This window comes from Hyperoodon ampullatus (assembly GCF_949752795.1).
Source record: "Hyperoodon ampullatus genome assembly, chromosome: 2".
NCBI classification, from domain to species: Eukaryota; Metazoa; Chordata; class Mammalia; order Artiodactyla; family Ziphiidae; genus Hyperoodon; species Hyperoodon ampullatus.
The window spans coordinates 193,816,093-193,830,589 of record NC_136915.1 but is presented as its reverse complement, the minus strand read 5'-3'; the positions used below and the strand labels follow the sequence as shown (position 1 = coordinate 193,830,589).

Genomic DNA, 14,497 nt, shown 5'->3' with positions numbered 1-14,497 from the left:
ATACCCTTTTGATGTATGGTTTTAATCTAGCTCTTGGAGTACAAAGGTCTGTCTGATTTATGGAAGGCCTTCACGGGTGCATTAAGTCAGGTTAATTATTTTTTCTTATCAGAAGATGAGAGGGTTTTTTTTTTTCTTTTTTTTCTTTTTAACTCTGGAGTTCATTTTAGTGCCTTCTACCATCTAACGAATTCTTAAGAGCTATTATGAGATCTTTATTATTCACTTGAGGCTTTTTCCATTGGAGCTACTTGAAAGAAATCAAGGGGCCATGATAATAGCTGCTATCCTAACCTGGTAATAGGTAGATTCATCTTTGTTGCCAAGTAGTGGTTTGGGAGTGGATTCTATAATAGTTCTGATTTGGAGGAGCTCTTCAGACTGATAATAACTTAAAAGTCAAAATAGCGTTTTTTTTTAAATCACAGGTTTTATGCTACTCACTGAAATGTTTTTCTGGAAGGTCTTCATTACTGTGGTAAAGGTGGGGAGAATAGAGTTTTCTTGGGTCCTAGAAAAACATTCAGAAGTATTTTGCTAGGTTTTCTAATTTTTTTCACTTTGAGCATTAAAATTTTAATATTTTTGACCTAAAAATTTTAATATAAATGTAAATATAGTTTTGAGTAATGTATGAGATATTTCTTAAAAACATTATTTAATATTTCATGAATTAGCTTCCTTGAAATTTGGCTAACTGATAAAAATAAGATCTATGTTTTGTTCTCTGATAGTAGAAATAAAAACCTTATTCTGTAAAGTTCTAGTATTTTAGAGCAGAAAGAGCTTCAGGATTTCTCTAGGGCATCTATTTAGGGTGTAACAATGAGAAAGGTGTTGATATTTTCAGAGAAAGGTTAAATGGCCACCCCAAGGCCAAATAAGATAGTTGGAGACAGGTAATGTGAAACTGGGTCTCCTGATTCTAATTTTGGGTTATTTGCATTACTCTAGAGTTGAAAAAATACAGTTTTGAGATTTTGAAATGCAATAATGATATGCCCACTTTTCAAAAAGAATTGAAAATATATTATTTTACACATTGAAGAACACATTATATGCATTTGAAGGAGTGAGTGTGGAGAAATGACATAGTTCAATCAGAGAATAAGCGCCAGGCAGTGATGCAGGTAATTATTTGCATTTTCTTAAAGTGATGTTAAGAAATTCAATCTGAATTATTTGGTACTTTTTATATATTTGCTTTTCTGCTGTGCTTAACTTACCACTGAGGTAAAATCATTCCTATTTATCCTCCCCTTCTCTTCCTCCTCATCACATTTTTTTTAAACTACATTTTTTTTGGTTACACTGACATTTCCTGCATTTATTTATTAATTTATTTCTTTCTTAGCTGCGCCACCCAGCTTATCCTCATCACTTTTTTAAGCCAGTTTTTTCAAGATTATAAAGAATATTTCTATATGGATGTTGTCCTGAAGATTAAAAAGATTGTACAAGCTGTCTTGGAGACCTAGGAGCTAAGTTCCTATCAAGATTAATTCATGTATCATATGTATTATGCACCTACTGTGTGCTTGCCACTTTCTAGGCACTGAGGATTCAGCAGTAAGCAAAGCAAAGTCCAAACACTCTTGGAGCTTATATCCAACTGACAGAGAAGATGAAGACATAGCTGTTATGTCATATGGTGCTGAGTACCAAGAGATAAGGGAGAAAGTGGGTGTGAGTGTGGGGTGAACGGTCAGGGGCAGGTTTCAGTTTTGTGTAGGGAGGTCAGGGAAGCCTTCCCTCATGAGGCAGTGTTTGAGCAGAGGTCCGAAGGAAGTGTGGGCATGAGCGTGTAAGCTGGTCTGTGAGGGGAAACATTAGAAATAAATCTGATGGAAAGCAGTATGGAGGTTCCTCAAAATATTAAAAATAGAACTACCATGTGGTCCAGCAATTCCACCCCTGGGTTTTTATCCAAAGAAAACAAAAACACCAATTCAGAAAGATATCTGCACCCCTATGTTCATTGCAGCCTTATTCACAATAACCAAGATATGGAAGCAGCTTAAGTGCCCATCATAGACAAATGAATAAAGAAGATGTGGTGCATATATACAGTGGAATATTACTCAGCCACAGAAAGGAATAAAATCTTGCCATTTGTAATAACATGGATGGACCTTGAGGGCATGATGCTAAGTGAAGTAAGTCAGACTGAGAAAGACAAATACCATATGACCTCACTTATATATGGAATCTAAAAAAACAAAGCAAACAAATGTAACAAAACAGACTTAGAGATACAGAGAACAAACAGGTGGTTGCCAGACGTGGAGGTGGGGTGGGAGGATGGGCAAAACAGGTGAAGGGGGCTGAGGCACCAACTTCCAGTGAGAAAATAAATAAGTCACAGGAATGTAATGTACACAGCAGGGGGAACATACTGAATAATATTGCCATAACTCTGGCGACAGATGGTAACTAGACCTAATAGTGCTGATCGTTTCGTAATGTATAAAAATCCCAAATCACTGTGTTTACACCTGAAAATAATATAATATTTCAAGTCAATTATACTTCAATTAAAAAAGGAAAGAAATCTGAATATATGTAAATATTTTGTAAAAACATTTTTTGGTAAGTATTGTAAAATGTTCGTGTTTCTTTTTTTTGTAATTTGTAAAAACCTCTTAATGGCTAGGTAACCTGTCTTCCACTCAGTTTCTTCACATTTAAACTGGGAACATGGGAGTAATACTAGTTTTAATCTCATAGGGTTGCTTTAAAGATTAAGGATATGTGTACATGCACATACATATATGTGTATATATGAAGTGCTTAGAATTTTATCTGCATAAGATTAAATGATTATCAGCTATACATTTATAATAATCTAGATCTGCAGTTTAGAGTAAAAATGAACATGCCTACCCTTTACTTTGTTTGAACTAAAAAATAAATGATTTTGGGCTTCCCTGGTGGCGCAGTGGTTGGGAGTCTGCCTGCCGATGCAGGGGACACGGGTTCGTGCCCTGGTCCAGGAAGATCCCACATGCCGCGGAGCGGCTGGGCCTGTGAACCATGGCCGCTGAGCCTGTGCGTCCGGAGCCTGTGCTCCGCAGCGGGAAAGGCCACAGCAGTGAGAGGCCCATGTACCGCAAAAAATAAATAAATAAATAAATAATAAAAATAAATAAATAAATGATTTTAATAAAGGCTTGGTATTAGTCAGGGAGTTGTTTCTTTTTTTTTTGCACGAACCCGTGTCCCCTGCATCGGCAGGTGGACTCTCAACCACTGCGCCACCAGGGAAGCCCCCAGGGAGTTGTTTCTTATATTTGAGGTCAACGTAATAGCAGTTGTTTATGAAAGTTCCTGAAAACTTGGTGGTGATGTCACCTCTCAGTTAATAGCTTTGTTTTGGTTCACTATCTGGGGCAGTAGGACTGATAAAAGAAACATAATTCACGTTTGCTCTCCTGATCTCCTCACCCTCCTTCTGTAGGGGAAGCTGCTTCACTTGAATCTAGCTTGAAAAATTCATTTATATACACACATGCGTGCTATAAATTCCATGCACAGTAATGTTCAAGGTCAAAGACTAGCACCATAACATAAATTAGAAGTAAATATTTTTTAGAAAGCGTTTAGTGGAACCTCTGAAACGACCAAGGAAGGAATAGTTAACGTATCAATGAATTGAGGTTAAGACTACTGCCAGTGAAGCTTTTTACATCCTTACAGGATTTTATATACCACAAAGACTATAATGTACTTAAAATTAATGCAAGAAATTGTGTTTTACCCGGTTTTCACTTTTTAATCTGTGGCCAAATTTTTAATTATTGGAAGAGCATGTATAAGTTCCTCGCATTTATAATTTTGTTACAGTTTTGGGAACTTTGGATTTATACTTCGATATGGTCCTAATTTTATTAGAATCATATCTGTCAACTTTATAGCTAGCCGGGGGTTTTACTGGTGATACCCTGACAGATAATGAGCTACCTAAGTGCTCCTTCCTCAGGTATTGTGTGTAGTTAAAATTATAATTTGTGATTATCTTTATAGTGATCAACTTTAAAATAAAAAAGTTTTGAGCTATGTTAGCAAAAGTATCAAGAGTATTGTTACATTTTAAAAATGTTCGTGGGTTTTTCCTCCTTATAGTAAACTGTATTTTGTTAGGACTCACTATTATATTTTTCTGTGTTTTGTGTTGCATGAATTGGAATGTCATCGGTTTTGTGTTTATCCTACTGATGTGTACATTATCCGGTACACACAGAAGGGTTCCTGGTAATCCTGAACAAGAACGTTGATTTTGTACATGCCGTAGGCAGGTCCTAGAGGTTTAAGCCCCAAGTGAATAGCAGACTAGCAGGACATCGGCCCAGAGTCTCATGTATTCAAAGCAAAGGAATAAATCATGCTATTACAAGGGTGTATCAGTTGACGTTTTGCTGTTTTGTGACCAGAGGTAGGGAAGGATTGCTGTTTACAGCCGTGTCATCGGCTCTCAAGTCCGTAAGGCACGAAGCCTCGTCAGGTCGTCTGTAATTGTCCCCCAGACGTTCTCTAGCTAGTCAGCTGGGGCCGCGCGGTTTGTTTCCAACACTGAGCCGGCCAGCGTCTGACAGGAGCTCTCGTCATCCTGTCAGTGATGTGTTAACTAGAGTGTATCTTTGTGGCCTATGGAAGCAGGTACAAGAGATGCTCTCTTTAGAGCAGATGTCTGAGTGTTAGCTCCCATTTTGACCAATATTTAGTTGGTAGATATCACCCTCTTGGAGTCTGTAAGCACATTAGTTACAGAGATGTGATTGTGTAGTCCGTGTCCTGTCTGGGCTACTCAGAGCAAGCAGTGTGCTGTGAGTGCAGGAATTGTGCTGATACACTGTCGTCTCTTCCTTTGTTATAGTTGCCCCCAGGCATTTAAGCATATGCTTTCCTCCCCTTCTCTCATTAATACCATCAAGGGCCTATGCAAAAAGAAATCTTGTGATCCGCGGAAAATCAGCTATTAACATGTAGATGTTCTAGGTTGAGTTAGATTGGAGGGGAGTCCGCAGGATGTTAACCTCTCCATCTGGATTTTACGTATCCTTGACCTATCTCTTAGTACTGCCACCTACCAGCATTTAATCTGAAACCGGCAGCACAGAGAACCTTTCTGGAGATTAAGAGCGTTCAACAGTTGGTGCGAGAACAAAGATTACCCAGATCTACTCCCTGCTTCAGATTATTGAAGTGTATTTTTCCCCCCTCATGATTTTAAAGTTGCAGCAGCGCGGTGCAGTTAAAAATTATTATCAAGACCTCTCATGGAGAGAGAATCTAGGAACAATTTCTGGATTTTTAATTCTTCCCAAAGCCCATAACAACCAGTTATGTCAGCCGCAACTGCAGACAATGACTCTGCTTACCGTTGTGTTATTTGACTTGGATACTGCTCTTCAGAACATTGCATTTTCATTCACTGCTAAGTGGATGTGGCCGGAGCGTGGAAATGGGACTATTGAGGTTGGTCATGTGACACTTTGTGGGACGATTTGTGTGGAGGAAACTTCTAAGATGGGAAAAACTGCAGGTGTTTGCATCTTGTAACTCTTGAGATGATAAGAGCTGTTCTTCATAGAAACGAACACAGTAAAGGTTAGAACCATGGTCGATATGTGTGTGTGTATGTGGGTGCAGTAGACTTAATCTTTTGAACTGTGGATATCAGAAAAGTTTTTAAAATATAATAAAATTTTCACTAATTATGGTATGAAATATGAAGTGTTCATCTGATGCTGCAAATGCCAGGGTAGAAACATGTCTCTTTAACAAGTAAAAATGTGTCTCTTTGATTGCCTTTTTTGACACTAGTCTCTTTAAATAATAATAATTATGACAATAGTAAAGGTTTCTTTGTAAATTCTGAAGTTTATAAATTAGAGGATAATTTCCATATAGGCCTTTGTCTTAAAAAAAAAGATTTGTGTTCAGCTGTTTTCTACTAGAAATTTTTAATTTTTAAAAATGTCTATGCCAAAATTGTAATTCCTTGGGGGAAAAGTTATCAATACATCTTAAACTCTTTCAGCTTCATGAATTGGTCTTGCTATATTGACTCTTGTCCAATCTGTACAGGAACTTGGTTTGCTATCTTTTGGCCTTCACGTAGTCCTAAGGAGAAAACATACTCCTTTCTTCCCATGGCAGGTGGTTTCTTTGTTCATTCATTGAATCACTCCTCATCTATGGCTCACCTAACTCATGCCAGACAGTGTTCTACATACACAGGCAAGGTAACGAGGTCACGGCCTCTGTATCAGTCTGGGTCCAGTCAGGAGAGAGAAACTACAGTCATCTGAACGATGCAAGTTGAATATAAAGAATTTAAGACTGTCATGTGGGATCGGGGTAACAGGGAGGGGCTGCGGGAAGTGCCAGGAGCCGTGAAGAACCTGGCACAGTAGGTATAAAGCAGCTACGAATCTGAGGGGAGCTGGAGATCTGTGCCCAGAGAGCACACTGCTCTGGAGTCAGTGGGAGAGGCCGCTCCTCTGGGCTGTCTCGCCGGAGGCCCCCCGCCCCCCCGGAAGCCAGCTGAGGGGAGGGTGGCACCAAGGGAGGCTTCCGGCCGCTGGGTGCTGCTGACAGTGGCGCTCTCACCCACCAGGTGCAGGAGAAGCCTCTGTGCTGCGCACTGCGGGGGTCACAGGCACCCAGAGCTGCCGAGGCGAGCCGGGGGCTCCCGGCCCCTGCAGCCTGCAGGGCTGAGCTGCTGTCACATGGCAGCCTGGCAGCCACCCACCCGTGCTTGGCGAGCTCCAAGGGGGACCGCCTGGTGAGTACACTGGGGCCAGGACGTCAAACCCTGTCTTCCCGAAATGTCGCTCCATTGTCCTCTCCAGACGGAGCTTAGCGTCGTGCCGGCTGCTAAAGGAAAAGATACCTAAAGGGTACAGGTTTATTTTCTCAGATCTGACAGAGGGGTAGACTTGAGGGTGAGAGGCAATAAATGGGTACCTGGTACGGTCCACCCCTTTGGATGCTCATCCTCCATGACACCCTCTAAATCATTTGCGCTTCCTGAACAACAGCGAAACAAAGCTCTGTGTCTACCTAATAAGATGTAGCTGTCCTTTTCCAAGTACAGACATTTTCACCCTTTGCCCCAAATGGGAAGCAGCACAGTACCAAGAGTCACTGTGTCCATCTCTTCAATTACAATCACATTTCATTTTCTGTTAACTACTAACAACATATATGTAAGATAAAGATGAGACATAGAAGAAAAAGTGGTTAGCAGATAAAAATAAACATATGAAAGGAAAGTTAAAAAAGCTACTACAGCCCTTGTTTATGTAACTGCTCATGAGACCATAATTGATATTTCTGACTTCCTTCTTGCATTACCTGTTCCATAGTCCCCTCACCTCAGCCGGAGCCTCAGCTGGTTGGATTTTTTTTACTTGGTTTAATGATACAAACTTTCATTTCCAAAAGGTCTGGATCCTCAATAGTTCTGGTTTTTTTTTTTTTTTTGATTGCCGTAGTTTGCCATTAACATTTACTACCAGGCATGGAAGTACCAAGATGCATCCCAGAGAATTCCATGGTTCCAGACATAGTCCTCCCTGCCTCTGTTGTGTAAAAACAACCCGACTTACTTCTGGTTATTGAGATCAATCATTCCAGCCAGTAGATTAACCCCAATTTTTAGCCTGTTGATTCAGTGGCATTAAGGAACCCAGAAGGCCAGGTGGCAGTCACATCTTCTGGTTCAAGTGGAAGCATTCCACTGTTGGGAGGTCAGATCCCCAAACCAAAAGCGCCCTGCATGGCTGGGGCAGGAATTGGAATTTCTGCAAGTGGGCTGTTAAGAGTGATGATGAGAGGGCCAACCCCACTCCTACCCCTTGGCTCCCGGTCCCATGGATTCTGGCTTTGGGAGAAACAGCACTGCAAAACGGTTTCTGATTCAAAGCGTGTCCTGCATCATGTTAAACAGAGCCCCACCCTTTAAGGGTGCTCTTTCCCAACGGGCGTCATAACTGAGTCTTCCGTGAGCCATTCCACCTTGTGATTAGGCCAGCAGCTTCTAGGTTATAAGTGTAGGCCAGAGTAGTTGAGTTCATGGACATGAGCCTCTTGCTCTACTTTGCTGTTACATGAATACCTTGACGAGATTCAGTGCTTTACGGAGTGCCGTGCTGACAGGTATGTCTCTCTGTGAGTCTGATGGTGGTGGTGCTGGCAGAAGGATTATGGCAGAGAAGACGAGTCCTTACCCAGAATATTTATTCCAGCGAGGGCGAACCTAATCAAGCCTCCTTCTTGATGGAAGAGGTTCAGTGTAAGTAACCTGCCACCAGGTAGTTTACCTGATGGCCATGGGAGACGTCTCCCTAGACACGTTCTGCTACAGAACCACCTGAAGAGGGTGCCAGGTATTACTGCTGGGTACCACTGACCTGTGTCCTATGAGAGCCAGGCCCCGGAGACGCCCAGGCCCTGCAGGAGGCTGCCCCGGAGCACACGGAACCAGGAAGCCGCAGTCCCGTCCTGCAGCGTGTCTCCTGTGTCCTCTTCGGGCAGAGCTCGCTGTGTCCTCTGTCTGGTAAATACTTCAAGTGCACAGATCCATTATCACAGATGGGGAGCAGAGAGTGAACCTGGATCTGAGGGCCATAAGTGGAAGGCACAGCTTCCATGAATCTCATATTTTGTTGTGATTTACTATGATAAAATAGTGTACTGGAAAGAGTAAAAGCTCGCTAACCACCTGAGAAGAAAAACATAGATCTTTATGTTGAAGGAGATATTTGACATTGGTAGAGTTTTCCAAACACAGAGTGTAAGGGTATTCATTTGGTATCGATAAATATTATTATTTGCCAGGTAGTGGGAGTTCCAAAGTTATTAACTTATGATTCTCTAGAATCGTAATAAATAATAAATTATATAGTGTCACTCAAGGCCAGTCAGTGTGACGAGAACTGTGATGTGGGAAATATAGGAGGGAAGGTGGTAGATTAACGAATTGACCTCAATATTACGCCTGGTTCTTGGAAGGAATTTGTGTTTTGTCTAGACTTGTGTGTGTGTATGTGTGCGCAAAGACAGTGACAGAGAGAAGCCGTGCTATAAGATCTAGTTGGAGAGATAGCAGTGGCCAGATTGTGAAGAACCATTTTTGCTAAATGAAGCAGTTTGGATTTTATCCAACAGATTGTGGGGAGGCAAATGAGGGACATGCTGTGACCAGTTTTGTTTTGGGGAAGAGAAGCTGGTGGCATTAGAAAAAATAGAGTAGGGAAACTCTGACTGACAGGTGTCGCGTTAAAAGGCAGTCGCAGTGAGTAGAAAAAGAGATGACCAGCTCCTGAACTAACAGTGACCATGAAAGGTAGACGGAGTTGGGTTTTAGAAACGTGGCTAATAAGGAAATGTCTGTTGGATGTAGAGTCTGCTTGAAAATAGGTAAATAAGAGGGAGAAGTTTACAATGACATGCAAAGGACAAATATTCATCATCTATTTCCTTAGTGTCTGATATATAATGGGGCCAGAGCCTGATGTCATTTGCTACTACTAAATTGTAACTCTGTAAAGTGTGTGTGTGTGTTTATGTATAGATGTATATATTTACAAGTGTTTGATATGCCTGCTAAATATACATATGTGTACATTAAGTATATATGGGAATATCATATACAGTTTTAGTGATACAGCATATAATATATATGTACAATTACTCATTCTCATTTAAATATCTGTAATTTACAAATAGTCACTTCACTTGTAAGGATTCAGAAGTCCTTTAGGGCTGCTTGTGGTTGTCTGTCTTTCAGTTGCTGGTGGTTTGCCATTAGTTTTGTTCCTGGTGAGAGATATTTTAAGTTATGATTTTCAGAGATGCCTACTAGTTAAAAAAGTAGGTTCAGTCAATTAGATTTTATTTATTGGTTATTTGGAATATGTCCCCAAATATGGTAGTAGTGTGATTATATCAATAATACCTTCTAAAATTAGAGATTTGTTTTTCAGTTCCTGACTACTCAACTAAAAAATTGGATGACTTCATATAAGCCACTTTTTCCTTTTATCCTGAAGTTTATTATATAAAAAATGAAAGAATTGAACAAGAATGATTTCTAAGGTTCTTCCTAATTGTTAAATTTAGTGATTCTTTAACGGTATTGTTTATTTCTTAAATAAATGCCTTATTTTAAAATACATGGTTTTTATATAATTCACATGAACAGCCTAACTTATAGTCCTCTAGAATCCAGGGTCTAGAAGTTTGTGTGGAGAGGAGATAGATACATATGAGCTGTGTTATAGTGTCAGACTCCTGAAAGTTGTGGAAAGGTAGATGGGCCTTCTCCAGGAAAAGCTAAACTGCTACAGAATTGGCTTGAAGATGTGAACTAGAGAGCAGTCAGTTTAGTGATGGGGAAAGTCATGTGTGTGGGGGGAGTGTTTGAAGACGTTGACATTTATGTGCAGTGTGACAGCTACAGAAATTCAGAATTGAGGTGGGGTCGGTATGACAGGCATGGTACGTGTTGAGGCTCACTAGAGTGAAAGCTCCTTGAGGGCAGAGGCTTTGTCTCCTCAGCTCATTATTCTGTGCCCAGCACCAGCAGCAATGCCTGACACATGTTTGGTGTCCCACATCTAGTTGTGTGATCTTGGGCAGTTGGTTTAAATTTGCCTCGGTTTCCCCATGTGTCAAATGAATGAAAGAATGAGTACATGGGGCTTCCCTGGTGGTGCAGTGTTTGAGAGTCCGCCTGCTGATGCAGGGGACATGGGTTCGTGACCTGGTCCGGGAAGATCCCACATGCCACGGAGCGGCTGGGCCCGTAAGCCATGGCCACTGAGCGTGCGTGTCCGGAGCCTGTTCTCTGCAACGGGAGAGGCCACAACAGTGAGAGGCCCGCGTACCGCAAAAAAAAAAAAAAAGAATGAGTACATGGAAGAAATAAGCAAGCAAGCAAGAAAATATTAGAATTGTTTGGCTTGGAAGAGCTAATTAACCAGTGACCAACCGTGAGATGAGCAGAGCTTTCCAAGGGCCTTGGATATGATGCAGAGAGGTCAGGATGAAGTTTAGTAATGAAGCAGAATTTACCATCCTAAAGGGATGGAGAAAGAGAATGAAATGTAAGATGATATTTTAGTATAAAAAAGTATTGAAAAAAATGCACAGCCAAATGCTGTCTTTTTTCATGATATAAAATTGCTATTTTTCTAAACATTTCTTTACAACTATCACTTAACTTGAGTGTCAGAATTTTGCTCAAGTAAGAATATCTTATAGTGGGGATAGCTTTGTAGTTTTCAAATACTGTGCTGCTACCTTTTTTGTCCTCAGCTTTTAAACGTGAATGTAAATTAAATGTGTTTAAACAGATAGTTTTTTTATGCTTTCCACTGAAATTTTTTCATTCCACAAGGAAATTTATCACGTTCATGTCTGCAGCAGTTTATTCTGTGTACCTTTAGGTATTTATAGTGCTTACATTTCTGAAGTAAACATTGATTCAGTTAAAAATCAAATGAAGTCTCTAATCAATATTTCTTGGATTTTGTGCATAAATACATTCTTAGGGGACATAAATCTGCCCCTCAGTAATTCATATAGAACTTTAGTTGAAGGCAGTGGGACTCCTGCATTAAAATGAGGCAGAATCTGGCTAAGAGATACACAGAGACTAGAACAACAGGCGTGGCGGTGCGTCAGGATGAGATCTTTACTTGTAAAGCGTGTGAATTAGAATCGTGCTGTTTTCCGTTGTGGTCATCACACTCGATAGATCGTTTTCCTGTCGTCTCCTTGGAAATCTGATAATGTGGTTTTTTTCTTCTCAAAATAGATGTCTACTGAACTGCTTAAAACATTGCTTAGTTGTATTAGTAGGCTGATCTCCTCAGTAAATATATAGTTTAAGAACAAGGTATAAGTGAGATTTCATATCACAAAGGGAAAGAACTTTGGTTTGGCTTCCAACTAAATATACTTGCAGATGCAGATCGAGATGATAACTCATAGAATTTTTATCAAGTATCTTATCTTTGTAACATTTTTCGGAGAATCTGCTCTCCTGGTTTCCTGCTGAAGGCACAGACTGTGATGCCTGGGAAAGTTTTGTAAATTGCATCTCTATCCTAGACCCTGAATTTTTCATTTAAAGGTCAACTGTTCTTGTCTGCCTGTTCAGTCAGAGATTCATTCTCCACTATATAATTAGGATAAAATATTTTCAGCCAGTATATATTATTCAAAGCCTTATAATGAATGGGAATTTTGAATCTTTGTATATCAAAAGGCAGGTTAATATAATGGTTATTGTACTCTGGAGCCTGCTGGCATTGGTCACCTGGATTTGTCACTTGCTAGTTGTGTGATCTCAGGCAATTGGTGTGACTTTGCCACAGTGTCCTGATCTGTAAAATGGGGGTAGTGATAATACTGTCTGTTTCATAAGGTTGTTGTAGCATTAAATCTGAGTATGTCAAGTGCTGAGAATAGTGCCTGGCACAGAGCTAGCATCATATAAATGTTTGCTCTCGTTACTGTTGTCAGAGCATCCGCCTTAGACCTGTGGCCAGAACGGGAAGCTCCAGGTGCCTTTGTTCCACCACTAAGCTCACTGTTGCCAACCTTTGTTGTCAGGTTTCTCCCTCTGATTTCACAGGCCCCAGTTCTTGTCTCTTTCACATGGTTTTCCTATGTACTTATTTTACAGTTGTACTGTATGGGAAATAAATATCCCAGTGATTTTATTTTTTGTTAGTCAACACTTTGGGTCTGAATCAGTTCAATATATTGAGTGTGCTTTGTGAAATTCTATGTGCATTTAAATATTCCTATGCCATTTAACGAAGATGTTTTTTTCTTTAACCTTTATTTGGTACATTTTTTGCTTTATTGAGTACACTTCATTTTTATTCAATGATAGCAATGTATAAGTCTTTCAGTTTCAAGGATGTTATGTCAGGAACACGTTCTAACCCAAACACTGAATCTTCTTCTCTCCCCTCCCTTGCTTTCATGAAGAACAACTTATGTGGTGTTAGAGAAACAGCTGACAGAGTGTCAGAAGAGCGCTGAGGGGTTCTAGCCCTATCATGAACCTATCATAGAATTTTGGGTAATTCTGATCCAAAGAAATGCGATTAGCATTTCCCTTTAAGCTTAAAGATTCACTATTTCATAAATAACCTAAAAGTAAGAAGATTTTCCTTCTTACTGGGCTTATAAATTGATCTCATTTCTTTTTTTTTTAATTGACATGTAGTTGGTTTATAATATTATCCTAGTTTCAGGTGTGCAGCATAGCGATTCAGTATTTTTATAGACTGTACTCCATTTGATCTCATTTCTTTATAGAACTTTATTCTGCAAAGCAAACTTCTAAAGTATGTTGTTTATTTTCCTTAATTTGGAAAGTTCTGGAAATGTTCTAGGTAAATGATTTGTTGTGACAGCACTGTGTTCAGAGGTGCGGACACATCTTATCCAGAATGAAATCTGGTGTCTTTGCTGTGTCCCAGGAGGCTCTTCAGTTCCGACCTTGCTTCCTCTCTGACCTCAACTCCTGCTGTTCTCGCGTTTAATCTAATCAGCCGACCCCCTGCTACTCAAGAAGGTGCCAAGCCTGCTCCCACCTCAGGGCTCCTGAATGCCCTTCTCCCCAGGTGCACCACACATGGCTCCCATATTTCAGCCAGGTCTCAGTGCACATGTGGCCACCTCGGAGTTTGTCCCTATGCTCCTGTCTAGAATAGCCCTTCTGCTCTTACCCTGCTTCAGGTTTCTTCATAGAATTTACCTCTGACATAATATGATTGTTTCACTTGTTTATTGTTTGCTTTCCCCACTGATAATGTAACTTGTTCTGTTCTGTGCCCCTGTTGCTTAGTACAGATTTATGATGGCACATGGCAGGTACTCAAAAACTCTGAATTAAGCAAGTAAATTATTATAATGTCTCCAATTTCACAGTTACCTAATGTGCTTTAAAGCTTTTAGAGATTATGTTTAGATAGATTTCAAAGGTGGATCTGAATTATAGTCTAGTTAAAATGTTCTGTTAACCACCCGTATGGAAAAAACAATTCTTAACTATTACTAAAAATACAAAATGTTAGAATTGATCTGATCTAAGAGTAGAGAATGTTAGATCTCTCAGAGACGGGGTTTAGAGATTATCTAGCATATATTTCTTATTTTAAAGATTAGGAAACTGGGATCTGGTTATATTTGCAGGTGTGCCAGAGTGGCACAGCCTCTTGGTGGCCAGTCCCTAACTTTTGTCCACGATGTACTTCCTTGTTCTTACCTTATACAACTTGCATATAACGTTTTTAATTTCCTAGTAAATTTATTTTTTCTTAATTGTATTTTTTTACTTACAACAACTTTACTATCTCCTCTACAAAGTATATGCTGTAATAGCATCTTCTCTATTTTCTTTCTTTTTTTTTTTTTTTTTTTTTTTTGCGTTACACGGGCCTCTCCCGTCGCGGAGCACAGGCTCCGG

At 40.0% G+C, this 14,497-nt stretch overlaps 1 protein-coding gene across 1 annotated transcript in view; it reads left to right on the top strand.

Annotated features, from left to right (window-relative positions):
* Positions 1 to 14,497, top strand: part of DENND1B (DENN domain containing 1B) — a gene marked incomplete at its 5' end in the record, with an annotated part of 258,945 nt that overhangs the window by 126,496 nt on the left and 117,952 nt on the right. The window lies entirely within an intron of this gene.